At 31.3% G+C, this 6,175-nt stretch overlaps 1 non-coding gene across 1 annotated transcript; it reads right to left on the reverse strand.

Moving 5' to 3' along the window:
• Window positions 1–5,833: 5,833 nt before the first annotated feature.
• LOC139850762 (small nucleolar RNA R71) lies at window positions 5,834–5,940 on the reverse strand. The gene has a single exon (XR_011760143.1). It is a non-coding gene; the product is annotated as a small nucleolar RNA R71 (small nucleolar RNA).
• Window positions 5,941–6,175: the final 235 nt, after the last annotated feature.

Here is a 6,175-nt window from a genome sequence, read left to right on the forward strand (position 1 = left end):
CGAAATAGACACAAGTAATCGAAACTACAATCTATGGTTGGATTATTAAACCGAATATCGCCCTTCAAGTCTGGTAACCTAAGAATTTAGGGAAATGGCCCCTGATTGATGCGAATCCTAAAGATAGATCTATGGACCTTGACAAGTCCCATTCGGGGTACGAATGCTTTAGTACTTCGAGATTATATTATACAGACGAGAGGTTCTGTTTGGGGATATTCTATGCATTTAAGTTAACATCGGTTACCAGGTGTTCAATCCATATGAATGATTTTTATCTCTATGCAGTTTGTGAAATGCCTGATACGAGAATGATGTTTATGAAAATGAAATCTTGTGGTCTATTAAAATGATGGAAATTATGTTAAACTAATGAACTCACCAACCTTTTGGTTGACACTTGAAAGCATGTTTATTCTCAGGTACGAAAGAAATCTTCCGCTGTGCATTTGCACATTTTAGAGATATTAATTAGAGTCATTCATGACATATTTCAAAAGATGTTGCATTCGAGTCGTTGAGTTCATCAAGACTATTATTAAGTCAATTATAGTTGGATATATTATGAAATGGTATGCATGCCGTCAACTTTTGATGAAATGAAAGTTTGACTTTTAAAAACGAATGCAATGTTTGTAAAACGTATCATATAGAGGTCAAGTACCTCGCGATGTAACCAACTATTGTGAATCATTTGTAATCGATATGGACTTCGTCCAGATGGATTAGGATGGGGCATTTCAATATACACACTAACATATCCATATTAGGGTTTTACAAATCGAATATTTTCAAGTTATATTACACCATCATAAAATCATAATACTTTCATTCATATCCAGATTACCGTTCAATATTATGACTCAAGTATTATCTTTAAGGTTCATGTCGTTCACCAACTTTTAATCCATCTAGTTTATTCATGTTCCTACCTATCATAGTTAATATTCATATTTATCATCTTTATATTATCCATATTATTATTCATAACCTCTTTAATCTCTTTAAGTTCATATTATAGTTAATCACCATATTAATACATATATATTTATAATCATCATGTTCATAATCTTTTTGTGTTATCTATAAGTATGTTATAATTCATAGTCTTCAAGTTTATCTATAAAATTTATTATAATCAATTCACCATGTTTATCTATAATCATATTACTAATCATACTATAATTTTATAATCATATTCATATTCATATTCATCATCATATTCATATAAGTATTATTAAAGTTCATAACTTATATTATTAACCATCTTCCTGTTTTTATTTATTTTCATGTTTATAATCATAAACTAATAAAATAAGATTTAAAACAAATTAAAAGTATAATTAGTTTATAGTTTTTAGGGATACCTTAAGTGTATTAGAGCAAGAAAAAGAGGGTGTTTTGATGGTGACAGGAAAACCGAACAGCAGCAGCAAATCAGGAGCAAAACTGCAGCAAAATTCGAGCCTTTTCAGGGGTGTTTGGGTCGCGGACATCAGTAACCAAAAATGCAGCAGCAGGGTGTTCTTATGGGCGGGTTTTTGGGCTCTTTTGAAGGTGCAGAAACAGCAGCAGGAGGTGCAGATGGTGGCGACTGTGGGGCTACAGAAAACACAGCAAAGTGGCGGATGGTGGTGGCGGTTTTAGGGTGGCGAAGGGTGGTGGTGATGGTTCGGTTGTGGTGGCCAAAAATAGGGATTGGGGTGGGGATGTTGTGAGCCGAAAATCACAAGGAGGAAGGGAGTGTTTGGTGTGTTTTGGGTATTGAATTGTGAATGAGAAAAAGAGAAGCTAGGAGTCCCTTTTATAATGCAAGTGTTTAGTGTTGGGCTCAAACTCAAATTGCTCAAAGATTATTCTAGAGATTTAGTGTTAGGATTAGATTACAATTAGTTTAGGATTAGGCTTTATCTCTTTTGATTTAGATTAGGATTAGTAGTGTAAAGTTGGAACTAAATTAGGATTCCTTTTTATATTTATCTTTTAAATGTAATTTATTAATTTATTATTTTTTTTACTGAGTATATATATTATATATATTGATAGTGCTTCAAATGAACATATATTTAGGCACAATATCCTTCCAATATGTAAAGATTTTAGTTGCAATTGTTCTATTTTTATGTAATATTCGTTTAAATAAATAAGTGCGAAGACAAAAGAAGAAAATGACGATTTAAAGACGCAAATGACCAAAAAGCTAAAAAGTACAAAGTATAATCAAAGTGGTTCAAATTATTGATGAGAAATGTCTAAAAATTACAAGAGTACGAGCCGCGGAACGCAAAGTACAAAATATCTCAGCATCCGAAAGGACGTTTAAAAATTCGGAACCGGGACATAAACCGAGAAGAAACGTACAAGTCAACGGAGCTAAAATTACGAGTCGACTATGCACAAGAATATAATATAATATATATATAATTATATAAAATTATATATATTATATTATATAATAAATAAATCAAGAGCCGCCCACGTTTTGGCAAGTATATGAGCTGGATCAGGAGGTCATGCGATCGCATGGCCAGAAGGCACAAAAGCCATGCGATCACATGGGATGCTGTAGCTGGCCAAGTCTATAAATTGAGCAATTTTCGGACGAGTTATGTACACCTTTTCTTCTTTCTTTCTCTTTACATGTAATATATATAATTATAATTATAATTATAATTTTAATTTTAATTTAAGTTAATAATAATAAGGTTATTGTAAGAATGTTTTACGGGTTTTAAGTCGAAATTCTGTCCGTGTAACGCTACGCGATTAATCACCACTGCAAGCTATGTTCTTCCTTTTTAAATTAATGTCTCGTAACTAAGTTATTATTATGCTTATTTGAGCCGAAGTAATCGTGATGTTAGACTAAATATTAAGACGGGGTTATTAGATTTTGTACCATAATTCGGGTTTGGACAAAAGACCGACACTTGTGAACATTGGACTATTGACTATTAATAGGTAGGGGGTATTATCTAATTGAATGACAACTCATTAGAACCTGTCGAACCTATCTTCAAATTAGTTAATCTAATAATTATTAAATTGATTACAAATGTCCTATTTAGTGACGTTTATTCGACATCGTTTACAATCATTTAATTAATCAATTGGATTGGGTAATTGAATATTCATTATGGCCAAAGTGAATAAATTAATGTATCATGGACTAATTAAAACAGGGGTGGATTACATACAAGGATAATTGGTGTAATTGTTAACAAAATATTAAAACCTTGGATTACACGCAGTCGATAACCTGGTGTAATTATTAAGCAAAGTATTAAAACCTTGTTACAGTTCAAATCCCTAATTAGTTGGAATATTTGACTTCGGGAATAAGGTTAATTTGACGAGCATTTCATAATTATGACCAATGGACTTTTATGGACAAAAACCAGATAGGTATCAAATAAACCAGGACAAAGGACAATTAACCCGGGTAACAATTAATTAAAATTAAAACGTCAAACATCATGGTTACAGAAGTTTAAATAAGCATAATTGTTTTATTTTATATCTCATCGTACTTTTATTTACTGTCATTTATTTATTGTCATTTTAAATATTGTTATTTATTTTACGCATTTTAATTATCGTCATTTATCTTTATGCTTAAAATATAAAATCGACAAACCGGTCATTACACGGTAAAACCTCTTTTATATAATATTATTTTATATAAATATAGTTGTTAAAAATATAGTATGTATCACTAGCTCCCTGTGGAACGAACCGAACTTACTAAAAACTACACTACTCTACGATTAGGTACACTTCCTATAAGTATTGTAGCAAGGTTTAGGTATACCCCATCCAATAAATAAATAAATAACTTGTGTAAAATTGTATCGTATTTAATAGTATTTTGTAATAAAATTATAACTATTTCATATACACCTCGCATAACATCAAGTTTTTGGCGCCGCTGCCGGAGAATCGGTGAAAAACGCTATATTTTTGTAAAAGTATATTATTTCTTATTTCGTAAAAATATTTTGTATTTATAATAAGTGTTAAAAATAAAAAAAATAAATAAATAAATAACAAATAAATAAATATATTTTTCAGACTTTATATATAAAATTAATAAGTATTTTTTTTTTAATTTTAAAAACATAAGTTTATATAAATATTTTGTAATATTTAGAAAATTAAAATCATAATAATAATTAAATTGAAGTTGGGCCGAAGCCTGCCAGAAGCTCGAACCATTTCTGTATTATTGGGCCATGCGATCGCATGATCCTGAAGAGTAATACTTATGCGGTCGCATGAGGTATACTGACATGCCAGAAACCTCGGACTCATTTATTACGCGTAGGGTTTTAATATTTTAATTATTATTAATTAGGGTTTTATATTCTATTATTTAGTTTTAATTTTAGTTTTAATTTGTAAAATTAAGTTTTATTAGTTTTATTAATTATATAAATTTAGTAATTTTATATAAATAATATAAAAATAATATTTTTATAAAATTTTTACTTTTATCATTTTAGTTATAATTTGTATTTTTATTATTTAGTTCGTTGTTTTTAATCGTATCATTCGTAATTATAGTTTTAAGTTTAATTTTGCCATAGTTATTTTTATACTTCTAGATTTTTAGGCTTAGCCGTAAAATCCTTTAAGTGCTTTTTCTTTAGAATTAAGATTTAGGCGCTTTAGAATTTTGCGACGCCGTTTATATATTTTAGTTCCTTTTAAGTTATTGTCGTTTTGGATATAGAATTCCTTTTAAGCTTTAATACCTTTAGGCGCAACTTTTTAAATTTAGTTTTTAGACTTTTAAGTTTCGATGTTTTTCTTTCTTATTTTTATTTTTCGACGCACTCTTTTTCTTCCTCTTATTTCTCGACGCTCTAGTTTCTAGGACATAGAATTTTCTTTATTTTCTCTAAATTTCGACGAAAAATTATTTTAAGCGGTTAAATTGATAAACATCCAAATTTTCTGGCTCGTAGTAATAGTTGGATTTATTTGTGGCGAGTTGTGGGCTTCCGATTTAAAGGGTCCTGGCTACCTGCTGCATCTATTGGCTATTCGAAACGTGGGCAAAATCAGAAATGTCTATTAATTTGATAGCTTATATAATTTTTATCTTTATAGCTAATAGGATATTCAGTGAATGCACCGAGCAAAACGTTCACCACCTTTCATACGTTCACCACCTGTAACTTGATCAAGACATCTAGCCAATATTATTGCCGTTGATTTTTCTTTAGAATCATCATCAAGTCAACCAATTACTCCAATTCAAATTTCCGATAATCCATTTTTTGAACCCGACCTCACAATTGAGAACACGGAGGATATTCAGGGACAATTCAGAGATCCTGAACCACTAATCATTCCTCCTGAACCACAAATCACTCATCCAGAGATTGTCGAGGAAGAAACCATTAAGTCAGAATTCTCTAGTGATTCAGATTCAACAAATTCAATTATGGAAGTAACGGAACCTCTAAGTATGGAAGATCGAATGAGAGCCACACGCACGGGCCAAGGTCACACCATTATTAAGCCAGACATTAATGTGCCAGATTATGAAATCAAAGGACAAATCCTACACATGGTAACTAATCAATGCCAATATAGTGGTACACCAAAAGAAGATCCAAACGAACATCTTCGAACCTTTAATAGGATCTGTACTCTATTTAAAATCAGAGAAGTTGAGGATGAATAGATCTATCTCATGTTATTTCCCTGGACTTTAAAGGGAAAAGCCAAAGATTGGTTAGAATCGTTACCTGAAGGGGCGATTGATACATGGGATGTTTTAGTTGAAAAATTTCTTAAACAATTCTTTCCGGCATCTAAAGCTGTGAGACTTCAAGGAGAAATTTTTACATTCACACAAAAGCCAAATGAAACTCTATATGAGGCGTAGACAAGATTCGGAAAATTGTTGAGAGGATGTCCTCAACATGGTTTAGATACTTATCAAATAGTACAAATATTCTACCAAGGATGCGACGTTGCTACACGAAAAGACATCGACACAGCAGCTGGTGGTTCCATTATGAAGAAAACCGCAACCGAAGCTCACAAAATTATTGATAACACAGCCTCCCACTCACATGAGTGGCACCAGGAAAAAGATATTTTTCGTTCATCTAAAGTGGCTAGAGCCGATTCTAGCCATGACTTTAATTCCGTTTCCTCAAAA

The sequence above is a fragment of the Rutidosis leptorrhynchoides genome, chromosome 5 (genome assembly GCF_046630445.1).
Source record: "Rutidosis leptorrhynchoides isolate AG116_Rl617_1_P2 chromosome 5, CSIRO_AGI_Rlap_v1, whole genome shotgun sequence".
NCBI lineage: Eukaryota > Viridiplantae > Streptophyta > Magnoliopsida > Asterales > Asteraceae > Rutidosis > Rutidosis leptorrhynchoides.